This window comes from Colobus angolensis, unplaced genomic scaffold, assembly GCF_000951035.1.
Source record: "Colobus angolensis palliatus isolate OR3802 unplaced genomic scaffold, Cang.pa_1.0 Scaffold19, whole genome shotgun sequence".
In the NCBI taxonomy this organism is placed as follows: Eukaryota; Metazoa; Chordata; class Mammalia; order Primates; family Cercopithecidae; genus Colobus; species Colobus angolensis.
This window is the reverse complement of record NW_012115043.1, coordinates 6,953,127-6,969,554: the sequence shown is the minus strand read 5'-3', so window position 1 is coordinate 6,969,554 and position 16,428 is coordinate 6,953,127. Positions and strand designations below refer to the sequence as shown.

Below are 16,428 nucleotides of genomic sequence, written 5' to 3'. Positions count from 1 at the left end.
GCAGAGCTGTTCTCCTCTTACCAACATAAATATTTCTAAGCCTAGTTTCGCTTTCTTAGGCCCATTGCCTTTTGGTAGGTCCTTTGAGGTATACCTTTCACCTTCTAGCCTTTTCTCACTTTCACCTTTAGATTCTACCTAAACTATGCCCTTTTTTTTTAAGAGACTGGGTCTCACTACGTTGCCCAAGTTGGACTTGAACTCCTGGGCTGAAGCAATTCTCCCACCTCTGCCTCCTAACTGGAACTATAGGCCTGCACTACTGAACCCAGCTTAAACCATGCTTGGTTTTTTCTTTTTTTTTTGAGACGGAGCCGCACTCTGTCGTCCCAGGCTAGAGTGCAGTGGTGCGATCTGGATTCAGTGCAACCTCCCGGGTTCAAGTGATTCTCCTGCCTTAGCCACCCCAGTAGCTAGGATTACAAGCATGTACCACCACACCTGGCTAATTTTTGTATTTTTTGTAGTAATGGGTTTCACCGTATTGGCCAGGCTGGCCTCGAACTCCTGGGTTCAAGTGATCCTCCCACCTCGGCCTCCCAAAGTGCTGGGATTACAGGTGTGAACCACTGCACCCAGCCTTTTTTTTTTATCCTGCTTTAATTTTTTGTTGTTGTTTTTATTTCTGAAATAACATTTTACATTTGTTGTTGGTCTTGTCTTAAGCAAATGGAATTATATTTAGTTATGCAGATTTAGGAAGAACTCCTCCTTTCTTCTCAAATAAAAATAACCAGGAAAAAGCAGTCATTTTCATATGTTCTACCTTGGATATTCATTATAGTCTGGGTACAGCATTGTCTGTATCTTGAAAAACTACTATACTGCCTTTGACGGTGAGTGTTTTTTGTTTTTTTTTTTTGACGGTGAGACGTTTCACCCATAGTTCAAAATTGCTGTTACTGCCTAGAGATGACACTGCTGTGAATAGTGTACCTCATTTGAAGGCTTGGTGCTTTTAGGCATGGACTGGTGGCATCTCTTGGACAAGGCATTGCAGTTGCCCTGGAGGACTGGCTAAACAGAAGTTTTCATGTTGAAAAGCTGAGTAAAAATGACTCTGGGTGTAGGCCAATATAGTATCACTCGGGAAAAAGAAAAGCACAATGCACCTCTCCCTGGGAAGCAGTTTGGCCAGGGCAAAGCTCCCAGAAATTGAAATTTAAGCTTATTGATTTGGGAAACTCTTAGTATTTGCCCCTCAGCCTTTGTGAAATGGATCTTCTTTTTAAAGCGGGGAGGGGTAGGATAGAGGAGACTTAAAGGCTTAAAATATTGTCCCCTCTGAACCATTGAATCACCTCCTCAGAACTAAGCAGGTAAGGCCAGGCGAGGTGGCTCACGCCTATAATCCCAGCACTTTGGGAGGCCGAGGCAGGCGAATAACCTGAGGTCAGGAGTTCGAGACCAGCCTAGCTAACATGGTGAAATCCCATTTCTACTAAAAATACAACAAATTAACTGGTCATAGTGGCACGCACATGTAATCCCAGCTACTCTAGAGGCCTAGGCAGGAGAATTGCTTGAACCTGGAAGGCAAGGGTTACAGTGAGCTGAGATCACGCCATTGCACTCCAGCTTGGGCAACAAGAGCGAAACTCTGTCTCAAAAAAAAAAAAAAAGAACTAAGCAGGTAAATGTCCTCATGTCACAGAAGAAAAGATCGACTTGTTTAGAAACCAAGTTAGGTAGGGCTATCTGTAGTTCGTAGTTAATTACCAACCTGAAGTGGCATTCAGGTCAGAGAAAATTCTGGGAAGATAGTTGGAAAATAAAACCCCAATGACATTTTCATATTTAACTAAAATGTTCAGATCTCTCATTGTTCTTATTCCTTAGTCATATTTCACCCTCCTTCCTGTTTTACATCTAATAACCTGAAGCAGAAAAGGGCCAGGCCAGTCCTACTTTAATCTCTTCCATTCCCCTGCCCCCATGGAGTATATTTCTTAGTTTTAAAAATTTATTTGTATTTGTTTTTTGTTTATTCAGTCTTGCTGAATTAAGCAGAAACCTCATAGAGGTGGGTTTTTTTTTGTTTGTTTGTGTTTTGTTTTGTTTTGAGACAGAGTCTCGCTCTGTTGCCCAGGCTAAAGTGCAGTGGTGCGATCCTGCCTCTTGAGTTCAAGAGATTCTCCTGCCGCAGCCTCCCAAGTATTTGGGATGACAGGCATGCGCCACCACCCACACCCGGTTAATTTTTGTATTTTTGGTAGAGATGGGGTTTCACCATGTCGTCCAGGCTGGTCTCAAACTCCTGAACTCAAGTGACCCTCCTGCCTCAACCCTCCAAAATGCTGGATTACAGGTGTGAGCCACCATGCCCACCCAAAGAATACTTTTAAAGAAAACTTAGATTTTATTGTGGTGCCACTATATACTGGGCATTCATTAAGAATATATATATTTGGCCGGGCGCGGTGGCTCAAGCCTGTAATCCCAGCACTTTGGGAGGCCGAGACGGGCGGATCACGAGGTCAGGAGATCGAGACCATCCTGGTGAACATGGTGAAACCCCGTCTCCACTAAAAAAATACAAAAAATCAGCCGGGTGAGGTGGCGGGCGCTTGTAGTCCCAGCTACTCAGGAGGCTGAGGCAGGAGAATGGCGTAAACCTGGGAGGCGGAGCTTGCAGTGAGCTGAAATCCGGCCACTGCACTCTAGCCTGGGCGGCAGAGCGAGACTCCATCTCAAAAAAAAAAAAAAAGAATATATATATATATTTGTTAATCTTGTATTGATCTTATCTTAGGGATGGTTCCTTATAATTGCATTTATCCTGCTTACATGTTTCTATATCTTTCAGAACCATTTCCAGAATTAGTCAGGCTACCGAACAGTAAGTCCAGTCTTAGTTTATCAACTCGCAGGATGATTCTGATTTTAAAAATTTTCACCAGGTTCCAGCAGTCCCTTATACTATATCAATTTCTTCTCTCTTTAACCCTTACTCTGGAAACCTTTTACTTGATAATGTTTGTCTGGCTCTTCCTTATTTAATTGGGAGTTTTAAACTTCTTGCTTTAATAATATAGCATTAGCTGATTTTAAAATTACCTCTGGGCTGGGCACACTGGCTCACACCTGTAATCCCAGCACTTTGGAAGGCCGAGGCAGGTGGATCACCTGAGGTCAGGAGTTCAAGACCAGCCTGGTCAACATGGTGAAAATCCATCTCTACTAAAAAATACAAAAATTGGGTGGGTGTGGTGGTGCGTGCCTGTAGTCCCAGCTTCTCAGGAGTCTGAGGCAGGAGAATCACTTGAACCCGGGAAGCGGAGGCTGCAGTGAGCCGAGATCATGCCACTGCATTCCAGCCTAGGCGACGGAGGGAGATTCTGTCTCAAACAAAACAAAACAAAATTCCCTGTGATTCAACAGATCCTATATGGGATGCTTTATAACAAAATTAATGTTTTTCTGGACTTCCAGGTTGGAGGGCTATCCTAGTCAAGCTGTTCCAAGTTTATGGATTCTCATTTAGTTCATCCAACAAATAATTATTAAATAACTACCATGTGCTATGCAGTGTGCTGGCACTTAGGATAAAGAGTTGAAGCCAGGCATGGTGGCTCGCACCTGTAGTTCCAGCTACTTGGAAGGCTGAGTTGGGAGGTTCCTGTGAGCCCAGGAGTTCAAATCCAGCCTGGACAACATAGCAAGACCCCATCTTAAAAAAAAACAGAAGTTGAATGTGGTCTCTGCTCTGTGGAGTGTGTGTATATATATGATACATAAATTTTAAAAAATACATATATATATATATACTTTTAGACACTCTGTCACCCAGGCTGGAGTACAGTGGCACAATCTTGGCCCACTATAACCTCTGCCTCCTGGGCTCGAGTGATCCTCCCAACTCAGCCTCCCAAGTATTTAGGACTACAGGCGCATGCCACCACACCTGGCCAGTTTTTGTATTTTTTTGTAGAGACAGGGTTTCACCATGTTGCCCAGGCTGGTTTTGAACCCGTGGGCTCAAGTGATCCACCCACCGTGGCCTTCCAAAGTGCTGGGATTACAAGTGTGAGCCATCATGCCGGGTTCCTGGAGTTTATATTCTAATGGGGGAGACAGATAAATTGGTTATTATAACAAACTTTGATGAGTAATGATAACATAGGGTATTGTGGGTACACATAGCAGTGGTGGCCAGAGTATAGTGTAGGATCAAGGAAGATCTCTGATCAAAAGAGGTGACAGAGATCTCTAACCTCTCTGATAGTTAAATAGAGACCCAAAGGGATAAGCTAGAATTAGACAGGTGATAGAGAGAGGGCAAAAGGCTTGTGCCAAGTGAGAGAATAGCATAATCAAAGGCTCAGTGGTAAGACTAATCTTGGGGCCAGAGCAAAAGGAGTGTTGCATTTTTGTGGTAAAAGTCCTTTCTGGAGAAGCAGTACAGGAAGGTTTCTGGGTTGCTGTAACCAGGATTTTTCAACAACAACACTATTGACATTTGGGGCTAGGGTAATTCTTTGTTGTTGGGGTTGTCCAGTTTATTGTAGGATGTTTCACAGCATCCATATCTTTACCGTATTCGCTCCAAGGTAAGACAACCAAAAATGTCCCCAGACACTGTCACATATCCCCTGGAGGGCAAAGTTTTTGTTTGAGCACTATTTGCTAAAATATTGTTATGGATGCTATTTACATGACTGTGTGTTCAGTTTATGAAAATGCAGAGTTGTACATATATGAGATAGGTAGTTTTCTGTTGTGAATCTTGTTTCCATAGAAGGTAGAAAACCAAAGGCAGTTAGCCAGGCTCCCTAACCTGTGTCTCAGTTTTTATTCTCCCCAAATCTCTATTTTTCTTTTTATTTTTTTATTCACATTTTCTTAAATTTTTGGCTAATATTTTTTCCCCCACGTGTTCTGGTATTCTCCCCAAATCTCTAAAAGGTGAGGTGAAATTAAGGGAGAAAAGAGTTCACGATAGAATGGGAAGACAGCAAAAAGTAGCCTGAGAGACTGACTTCCAAGTGTCTCTTCAATTCCTAGCTGTTAGGATATGGAATTCAACCAAGGGAAATTTCTATTACAAGATTTCAGAAATAAGCTCTGGGTACAGGACAGAATTAAATTATCAGCCGAAGAGATTCTTTTTTGTTTGTTTGTTTTTTTCTTGAGACAGAGTCTCGCTCTGTCGCCCAGGCTGGAGTGCAGTGGCCGATCTCAGCTCACTGCAAGCTCCACCTCCTGGGTTCACGCCATTCCCCTGCCTCAGCCTCCCGAGTAGCTGGGACTATAGGCGCCCGCCACCTCGCCCGGCTAGTTTTTTTTGTATTTTTGTAGTAGAGACAGGGTTTCACCGTGTTAGCCAGGATGGTCTCGATCTCCTGACCTCGTGATCCGCCTGTCTCGGCCTCCCAAAGTGCTGGGATTACAGGCTTGAGCCACCGTGCCCGGCCGAAGAGATTCTTTTATTATCTTTCTTCCCACCTTCTCTGCTACACTGTGACAGCAAAGGAGAGGCTCACCTGATTTTGGTCACTTCAGCTGCTATCTTTACCTGATGGCCACTGAAGTTATTTCTGAAAGTGTTTGCTTTTACTTTTAATACAAAATCTTTCCGTTCTTCTTTACTTTGTAAAGGTGGGTAGAAAGTCGTTCCATATTAGATAATGTTGACTACTCCCAGAGAAGTCCTTGGATAGCACCCAAGCTGGAAGCAACAGGTTAAGTAACCCACGTCCATGTCTTGAGAGGAGTCCAAGAAAAGATCCCTTTTTGAAGTTTGAAAGATCCTGTAAAGAGAGGGCAGACCTTGGGGCAAGCAGCCTTTGAGGTGGTAACCAGCTCATAAACAAGAGCTGGCATGTGCCAACAAAGTCTCTCATCCTGGCTCCAGAGTTGGCTGAGGAGAGAAATTTGTGGAAGCCTCCATAAATGGAGGCTTGTTCTTGGCTTTGGCTTTTGTGTGGCTGAAAATGCAGTAGGGAGGGAGCTTGGACTTGATCTCTGGGGTGTAGGCATTTCCCTGAGAGGAGGATTTTTTTTCCTTTCCTTATTTTTTCCTCCCTGTCCTTCCCTTAGTGTTAACATTTCAAGGTACAGGAAATGATTGGATACTGAGTGTTTTACAACTCTTTTAAGACAGCCTATTAATATTCTGCTGCCAAGATGACAGCCAGGAGAAATTTAGGTAGAAGCAAGGCTTATAACCTTTATGAAAATAACCTAAGCAGGGAACTCTCAATTTATTTTGAAGTGTTTGAGTTTTACTAAAAGCCCATTATTGCCAGTGTGGTTTTTTAAAATGGACAGCCCTAATGGCTAAGGAGACCAGTAAGACCTGGAGTTGGCAGCAGAGTGAGCCATCTGAGGAAAATGGGAAGAGGAGTATTGGTGTGGGAAAGAGGTGCAACTGTGCCACTGGATCCCTGTCCCTTCATTATTCTTTACTGGCCCTGGCAGCTGTCAAAGTTTGCTTAATAGAGTTGTGGGCTGGAGAGTATTTCTTAATCTCCGTATAGGAGTACCAAACTCCAGCTGTGTTATCTAGGCTCTAGGGCCCTGGCACTTGGCTAACTAATGCTGAGGCATCTGGTGACTTGAGACAAAAGCCTATTTTGTCAGAGAGAAGATTGGGCAAAGTGCAAGCATTGGTATCTCTAATGCCCCCAGGGCAAACTGTCTACTTGGCAAGTGAGAATGCCTTGATCTTTCTTGTGAGTTTACAGCAACCTGTCCACTTGGTTTTATGTTTCTTTGAGATTATTTTCTACTAACGAGGTTTCAGCATTCTGGCATTGAAATCTGTAAGTGCTTTATTGTAAAGAATTTGGAAAATGCAGAAAAGTAAAAGGAAGAACATAAAACTTGTACTTCATTCTACCAGATTCTTAAGAGAAGAATTTCTTTAATGTTGTGGAACTGGCTGAGATTATTGGTTCAGGACTGGCTTGGGCATGATCTATACCTCATGAATCTCAACCCTGTCCCTTTAAGCATCCTTAATTTTTCCATTAGAGATCTGACCTGGTTTGGCCCTGCTTTGCTAGATTTTCTTACAATTGATGTGATCTCACCCTGGACTATGAAACTTATCTTCTGTGTTTAGCTTTTTATAACTTGTCTCAAACCAATTTTTTTATCTTCATTTGTGATTGTCTTCAGAAGTCTGGGTATTTGTTTTTTTAAACTGATGGTGGTGAGTATGTAGGGGGAGAGTAGTTTTACAATTTTTAAAGACTTAATGTTGACCTGCTTTCTTCCCTTTGGAAAGAGGTGTCTGTGATGTCAGTTAACATAATTTACTTTTGTTGATAAGCTTGCTCAATACATAAGCTTATGAGATTTCTAGTTGTATAAAAAGGAAAGGGCTGTCTTTCATGTTTTCTTTTCCTCTGCTGGAGTAACATTTTAGTTAAGGAAGTTGCACAAAAACAAACCCATCTTTTTTCTGTGTAATTTTCTATATGGATTTCTATGTTGAACAGCCTAGACCTTTTGTCTGTTCGATGTTTACATAGATGTTTAGATTTAACTTCTAATACATTTGTGGTTAAAAAAAAAAGGAAATTTTGGTGCAATAGAGAAATGTATTTTGGATTTATTTATTGTTCCTTTTAAATGTTAAAATGAGGCAGGAATACAGTACTTTCAGCCTATTGTCTAAGAGTACTCTTTGACATTTATAATATCAGGTATACGCATTTCCAAAAGAAATCTTCTTTAACATACCATACCCTTAGTGATCTTTTGACAGGACAGAAATGGGGAGAAATGTTAGCAGGGTATATTTTAATTTATATTCTCTAAAAGTATACATTCTATACTATGACAAATTATTATATATTTTATTTTCTTCTGTGTGTAGCTTTTTATAACTTATCTCAAACCAATTTTTTATCTTCATTTGTGATTGTCTTCAGAAGTCTGGGTGTTTGGTTTTTTTAAACTGATGGTGGTGAGTATGTAGGGGGAGAGTAGTTTTGCAATTTTTAAAGACTTAATGTTGACCTGGTCAAAACTTACCTCAAAAATTGATTTGAGATAAGTTATAGAAAGCTAAACACTCCTTGCATAACTGGAGAGAAAGAGCTTCCAATTAAAGTAATTATGCTAGCAGTTCTGAGACTACTCTTTGGAACTGTTGTCAGCACTTTGGTTTGAAGAAATCAGATCAGAATTGACTGCCTAATAGTAGGCTTTTACCAAGAGCCTGACATAAGAATTTCAGGAAATCTGGGAAAATCTTTGAAAATCTTCTATATTATAGGCTGGGCACAGTAGCTCAAATCTGTAATCCCAGCACTTTGGGAGGCTGAGGCAGGAGGATCCCTTAAAGTGAGGAGTTTGAAACCAGCCTGGCCAACATGGTGAAACCCTGTCTCTAAAAATATAAAATTAGCCAGGTGTGGTGATGCACACTTGTAATCCCAGCTACTTGGGAGACTGAGGTGAGAGGATCGCTTGAACCTGGGAGGCAGAGATTGAAGTGAGCAGAAATCACGCCATTGCACTCCAGCCTGGACAACAGAGCGAGACTCCGTCTCAAAAAAAAAAAAGAAAAGGAAAGAAAATCTTCTATGTTATAAACTTAAATTTCATGTGAATGGAAGATTGAGAAATGATGGCTGATGGCCTAAGCTGTGGGTAGAATTTCAGCTTTTTGCATGTTTATCAGATGGCTTGAATGTTCCTGCCTTTTCCTGGTTATTATTTTAAAAAGTAGTGTTTCCAGAACCCATTTAACAACTGATAACTGGAAAATTTTTTGTGAGAGGTTAGCTAGACAGGTTATATGGTTTTTTTTATTTTTGTTTTTGTTTTTCCCTCATACAGTTTTTTTTAAAAATTGAGAAATCATGTTTTCTTTTTTGTTTTCAGTATACAATTCAGTGGTTTGTACTATATTCACAAACTGTGTAACCATCACATCACGAATTCCAGAATATTTTCATTTCCTCAAAAAGAAATCCTGTACCCATCAGTAGTCACCCTCATTCTTCATTTTCCTCAGCCCCTGGCAGTCTACTTCTGTCTCTCTAGAAATTTAATGTAAAGTGGAGTCATATAATCTGTGGCCTTTGGCCGGGCACAATGGCTCACGCCTGTAATCCCAGCACTTTGGGAGGCTGAGGCGGGCAGATCATGAAGTCAGGAGTTCGAGATCAGCCTGACCAACATGGTGAAACCCTGTCTCTACTAAAAATACAAAAATTAGCCGGGCATGGTGACGCTTGCCTATAGTCCCAGCTACTTGGGAGGCTGAGGCAGGAGAATTGCTTGAACCCGGGAGGTGGAGGTTGCAATGAGGCAAGATTGCGTCATTGCACTCCAGACTGGGCGACAGAGCGAGACTCCATCTCAAAAAAAAAAAAAGTGGTCTTTTGTGTCTGACTCCTTTCACTTAGCATAATTCATTTTGTAGCATGTATCAGCAGTACTCCATTCCTCTTTATGGTTGAATAATATTCCATTATGTAGATATACCACATTTGTTTATCCATTCATCAGGTGATGGATATTTGGTTTTTTCCCTTATTTTGACTGTTATGGATAGTGCTGCTATGAACATTCATATACAAGTTTTTGTGTGGACATATGTCTTCAGTTTTTTTCATTATATACCTAGGGATAGAATTGCTGGGTTATATGGTAACTCTTTGTTTAACTTTGTTTGGAGCTGGCAAACTGTTTGCCAGAATGTAAATGGCTGTGCCATTTTACATTCCCACTAGCAATGTACAAGGATTCCAATTTCCCCATACTTTCAACAATCCTTGTTATTGTTCATTTGTTTAATAGCCATCCTGGTGGGTGTAAAGTGATATCTCATTGTGGTTTTGACTTGCATTTCTTTAATAACTAATGATTCAGAGCATCTTTTCATGTGCTTATGTGCTTGTATATCTCCTTTGAAGATACCTGATTCTTTGTCGATATTTTAATTAGGTTGTCTTTGTAAGAATATATTCTGGATATTAGTGTCTTCTAAGATTTTTATGGTTATAGCTCTCACATTTAGGTCTTTGATCCATTTTGAGTTATTTTTTCTATATGGTGTGAAGTAGAGATCCAGCTTCATTCTTTCACATGTAGATACGCAGTTTTCCTAGCACCAGTTGTTGAAAAGACTATTCTTACCCTGCATTGGATTTTCTTGACATCCTTGTTGAAAGTTAATTGACCATAAATGTATGGGCTTTTGTCTAGACTCTTAGTTTTGTTTCATTGATCAACATGTCTATCCGTATGGCAGTATTATAATCTTGATGACTCATCTTTGTAGTAAGTGTTGAGAATTGTGAGTCTTTCAACTTTATTCTTCTTTTTGAGATTGTTTTGGCTATTCTGAGTCCTTTGCATTTCCATATGAATTTTAGGATCAGCTTGTCAATTTCTGCAAGAAGCAGGCTGGAATTTTGATGGAGATTGTATTGAATCTGTCAGTTTGGAGAGTTCTGCAACTTAACAATATAAAATCTTCCAATCCATGAACATGAGATGTCTTTCCATTTATTTAGAACTTCTTTAATTTCCATCAATGATGTTTTGTAGTTTCAGTGTATAAATCTTGCACTTTTTTTTTTGGAGACAGAGTCTTACTCTGTCCCCCAGGCAGGGGTACAGTGGCACAATCTTGGCTTGGCTCATTGCAACCTCCACCCACCAGTTTCAAGCAATTCTCCTGTTTCAGCCTCCCGAATAACTGGGACTACAGGTGCGTGCCACTACGCCCAGCTAATTTTTTGTACTTTTAGTAGAGATCGGGTTTCACCATGTTGGCCAGGCTGGTTTCGAACTCCTGGTCTCAAGTGATCTGCCTGCCTTGGCCTCCCAAAGTGCAGGGATTACAAGCATGAGCTACTGTGCTCAACCCTGTTTTTTCTTTTCTTTTTTTTTTTTTTTTAAGCCAGTCACATTTAGGGGTTGTATACCAAAATCTTGCACTTCTTTTGTTAAATTTATTCCTCAGGATTTTATTTTTTTAGTTGTTATTGTAAATGGAATTGTTTTTTCAATTTCATATTTGGATTATTCATTGCTAGAGTACAGAAATACTATTGTTTTGTCTATACTGATCTTGTATCTTACAACCTTGTATAATTCATTTGTTGACTCTGATATGATTTTTGTGCATTCCTTAGGGTTTTCTATATATGAGATCATGTTATCTGCAAATTGAGATCGTTTTACTTCTTACGTACAATCTCGATGTCTTTTTTCTTTATTTCTTGCCTAATTTTTCTAACTATAACCTCCAGTACAATGTTGAATAGAAGTGGCAAGAGCAGATACCCTTAACTTCTTCACTGATTTTAAGGAGTAACTTTCAGTCTTAATTATTAAATATGATGTTAATTAACTGTGGACTTTTTTATAGATGACTTTTATCAATATGGGATTTTTTTTTTTCTTAGAGATGGGGTCTTGCCCTGTCATTCACAGCCTACTGCAATGGCATAATCACAGTCCACTGCAGCCTTGACCTCCCAGGCTCAAGCAATCCTCCTACCTCAGCCTTGCAAGTAGCTGGGACTACAGACACATGCCACCACATGTGGCTATTTTTGTTTTGTTTTGTTTTTGTAGACACAGGGTTTCACTATGTTGCCAGTCTAGTCTCAAACTCTTGGGCTCAAATGATCTTCCCACCTCGGCAGTCCCAAAGTGCTGGGATTACAGGCATAAGGCACCATACCCAGTCCAATATGAGATTTTGAAGGGAACATTTATACTGTAGTTTGAGATTTAAAGTATGTTGATATTTTTCAGAACAAGTTAATTATTGAGGGACAAGTGAGGAAGGAGGCTTGGAGAAACCTCTGGAATGTAAAGTACACAAGATTGAGAGCACCTAGCTTCTAGTGTCCATTCCCCTACTTAAGTTGAGTAACATTGGAAATTCTGTTTAATTCTTTGTGCTTCCTTCATTCATGCTTTCTGTTCATCACATATTTATTGATCATCTAGTTTACCAGGTATTTTGAGGATGCAGGGTTAAAAGACTAACGGCTGTCTGAGTTGTTGAACTCAGGTATCAGTTACACTCCATTCCCAACAGTTATCTTTTTTTTCTGTAAAGATGGAAGTGTTGGGCATATGTTGATTTGTGGGGACATGTTACAGCCCTGCTTATTTTCAGAGTTCAGTATATTCTCAGTGTTAAGACTAGCCGTACACGTAAGATAGCATGAGTACTACCTATGTGTCAGTCTCTTACACAATGATTATTTCAAACTACTGTAGGTATAGCAGTGACTCCCAAATATCCATTCCCTGCCCGGACATCTTTCCTAAATTTGACCATGATTTCCAGTTGCCTGAAAGATTTCCTTGCTTACTTGTCCCAAATGTACTTCAAATTCACAAAGTTCAAAGAAAAGTCATACTTTGTCCCTAAAGTCCTCCTCTCTCCATTCCTTTCTCTAGTACTTTCTCAATTTTAGTAGTGGGAATACTTCTACCCAGTCACCCAAACTAGAAACTTGTGAGTCATCCTTGATACCTTTCCCTCACTGCTCACATCTGGTACATCACAGAGGTTCTTTAAGAGATTATCTCCTGCTTGTCTCTTGTAACTTCCCCTCTTTATACTTGTTGCCACTTCCTTTGTTCAGACCCTCATCATTTTTAACGTGGACCAAACTCTACTCTTACCCCCTTTCTTTCCCACTTGTCATTCAGGATCCAACTTAAATATCACTTTCTCTTTACAGCATATTCTTGTTAGCCAGTTCCTCAGACTTCCAAATGAAATTAAACACCTATTAATTTTATAGAAATAGTGAATATTATATAGGGGTTAATAGCACAAATTATAGAATTATACAGGCCTGAGTTTGAATCCTGGCTCCACAGAGTGAGGCTCCTATCTCACTCTGTTGCCCAGGCTGGAGTGCGATGGCATGATCTCGGCTCACTGCAACTCTGCCTCCTGGGTTCAAGCGATTCTGCTGCCTCAGCCTCCCGAGTAGCCGGGACTACAGGTGCTTACCACCACGCCCGGCTAATTTTTGAATTTTTTAGTAGAGACAGGGTTTCACCATATTAGCCAGGCTGGTCTTGAACTCCTGACCTCGTGATCCAGAATCCTGGCTCTTTTTTATTGGTGGGGGTTTTTTAAACAATTTTTATTAGTACTATTTTTAATTTTTTATGGGTTTTTTAATTGTTTCTTTTTTTGTTTGTTTTTTGTTTTTTTCGCTGAGCACAGGGGACTTTATTGATGGTACATGACAAGGTAGGGCTCCCTAGGCCCCTCCCTCTCCAAGGGGTCTGCATGGAGACTGTGAGGAGGGGAGATTCAGTCTAGTAGGGGACTGATTGTGGCAGGGACTCCCCAGCAGTGAGTGCCTCTCTCTTCCTCTCGTGCTCTCGCTGGGCTGGTGGTCCAGGGTTCTTACTCCTTGGAGGCAATGTGGGCCATGAGGTGCACCACCCTGTTGCTATAGCCAAATTCATCGTCATACCAGGAAATTAGCTTGACAAAGTGGTCGTTGAGGGCAATGGCAGCCCCAGCATCAAAGGTAGAAGAGCAGGTGTCGCTGTTGAAGTTGGAGGAGACCACCTGGTGCTCAGTGTAGCCCAGGATGTCCTTGAGGGGGCCCTCCGATGCCTACTTCACCACCTTCTTGATGTCATCATATTGGCAGGTTTTTCCAGACAACAAGTCAGGTCCACCACTGACGCATTGGCAGTGGGGACATGGAAGGCCATGCCAGTGAGCTTCCCGTTCACCTCAGGGATGACCTTACCCACATCCTTGGCAGTGCCACTAGAGACAGGGATGATGTCCTGGAGAGCCCTGCAGCTGTCACGCGACAGTTTCCCGGAGAGGCCATTTACAGTCTTCTGGGTGGCAGTGATGGCGTGGACTGTGGTCATGAATCCTTCTATGATACCAAAGTTGTTATGGATGACCTTGGCCAGGGGCACTAAGCAGTTGGTGATGCAGGAGGCATTGCTGACGATCTTGAGGCTGTTGTCATACTTCTCATGGTTCGCGCACATCACAAACATGGGGGTGTCAACAGAGGGGACAGACATGTTGACCCTTTTGGCTCCCCCCTGCAAGTGAGCCCTGGCCTTCTCCATGCTGGTGAAGACACCAGTGGACTCCACGATGTACTCAGTACCAGCATCGCCCCATGTGATTTTGGAGGGATCTCACTCCTGGAAGATGGTGATGGGATTTCTATTGATGACAAGAGTCCTGTTCTCAGCCTTGACAATGCCATGGAATTTGCCATGTGTACAATCATACAGGAACATGTAGACCATGTAGTTGAGGTCAATGAAGGGGTCATTGATGGCAACAGTATCCACTTTACCAGACTTAAAAGCAGTCCTGGTGCACCAGGCACCCAGTACGACCAAATCCGTTGACTCCGACCTTCACCTTCCCCATGGTGTCACAGGGATGCACTGCCAGTGCAAGAGAATATGCGGCTGTCTGCCAAACAGGAGGAGCAGAGACTTTTTTGAGATGGAGTTTCGCTCGTTACCCAGGCTGGAGTGCAGTGGCACAATCTCGGCTCACCACAACCTCTGCCTCCTGGGTTCGAGTGATTATCCTGCCTCAGCCTCCTGCGTAGCTGGGATTACAGACATGCGCCACCACCCCTGGATAATTTTGTATTTTTGGTAGAGACAGGGTTTTTCCATGTTGGTCAGGCTGGACTTGAACTCCTGACCTCAGGTGATCTGCCCTCCTCGGCCTCCCAAATGCCAGGATTACAGGTGTGAGCCACCTGGCCTTGTTTTTTTTTTACACTCTGTCACCCTGTCTGGACTGCAGTGGTGTGATCTCAGCTCACTGCAACCTCTGCCTCCCAGGTTCAAGTGGTTCTCCCACCTCAGCCTCCCGAGTAGCTGGGACAACAGATGCATGCCGCCGTGCCTGGCTAATTTTTGAATTTTTTGGTAGAGATGGGATTTCATCATGTTGGTCAGGCTGGTGGTCTCAAGCTCCTGACCTCAAGTGATATGTTTGCCTCTCAAAGTGCTGGGATTATAGGCATGAGCCATGGTGCTGGGCCTGAATCCTGGCTCCTAATAGCTGTATGGCCTTGAGCATATTACCTAGCCTCTGGGCCTCAGTTTCCTTTTATCTGTAAAGTAACACTGATAACTACTTTATAGAGAAGTGAAGATTAAATGCAATTACAAAGGTTATAATTATACTATCATGGCTACAATATATTGAACATACATTATTTGCTAATCACTGTGCTAAGTATAATACTTGATACTTACATGGAAAGTAGTTAGGTCAATGCCTAATATTTAGTAGGTATTCAGTAAACAAAAGCTAATATTTTCTGTGTGGTCTTCTTCCATTCTTAGCATCTTAAGGGCAAGAACCATGTCTTATCTTTGTTACTGACAGTATGGTAGATAACAATAAACAGTTGTTGAGTTTGAATTTATTTAATGGGATTTGAGTAACTGCCAAGAGGTCTTCTTTAGTATAATATTCCCTGCTAACTTGACTGCAATTCCTTTGGAATTGAAGGTTTTGAGTTTTCTATTAAAGTACACATACCTCTAGAGAGAAGTAATACTTTGAGCTATTATCAACAGTCATCTCATGGGAATCAGTTGTTTATCAGCTGCTTTCAAATCTGAGAAAGATCTTGCAGGATGAGACTTGGCTAGGAATGAAAGAAGAGGGGAAAAAGAGACCTGAGCTCACAATATCATGTGGAACAAAATCACTCTTTTTTTTTTTTTTGAGACGGAGTCTCGCTCTTTCGCCCAGGCTGGAGTGCAGTGTCCGGATCTCAGCTCACTGCAAGCTCCGCCTCCTGGGTTCACGCCATTCTCCTGCCGCAGCCTCCCGAGTAGCTGGGACTACAGGCGCCTGCCACCACACCCGGCTAATTTTTTTTGTATTTTTAGTAGAGACGGGGTTTCACCATGTTAGCCAGGACGGTCTCGATCTCCTGACCTTGTGATCTGCCCACCTTGGCCTCCCAAAGTGCTGGGATTACAGGCGTGAGCCACCACGCCCAGCCCAAAATCACTCTTTCCTATTTGCCTCAGAATTACTCTTTTTCCTAATTTGTAATGTATATCATTCCACTTAACATACATATACTGCATTTAATAGCAATGGCTCTCCTGTGGGACCATGGAATTAGATCAGCAGAAATGAGTTATTTCCATTACTTGAATTACTTAGGTTATTTAGCACTTTGTGATATTATGGGCATGATGGCAGTTCACTCTCTATGTAGTCAATAGCTTTATATTAAGTACTGAAAGAGGATATTCTAGACCTGGTCCCTAATTTTGGCCAGCTATTTTGGCCAGATGAATGTCAGTTATCAGCTGCCGTATGAACTGCCCAGAGGATTGCTGAATACAAGATGAGATGATAAACGTAAAAACACTGAAAAGGCTACACAAATGCAAAGTGGATTATTCCAGACATTATTATTATTATCATTATTATTAGTAGTAGTAGTA

General features: G+C 41.7%; 1 protein-coding gene and 1 pseudogene across 1 annotated transcript in view; one reads left to right on the top strand and one right to left on the bottom strand.

Moving 5' to 3' along the window:
• Positions 1 to 16,428, top strand: part of ZNF609 (zinc finger protein 609) — a 221,184-nt gene that overhangs the window by 14,713 nt on the left and 190,043 nt on the right. The gene's annotated exons all lie outside the window — the stretch shown is intronic.
• On the bottom strand, positions 13,358 to 14,365 carry LOC105510561 (annotated as a pseudogene).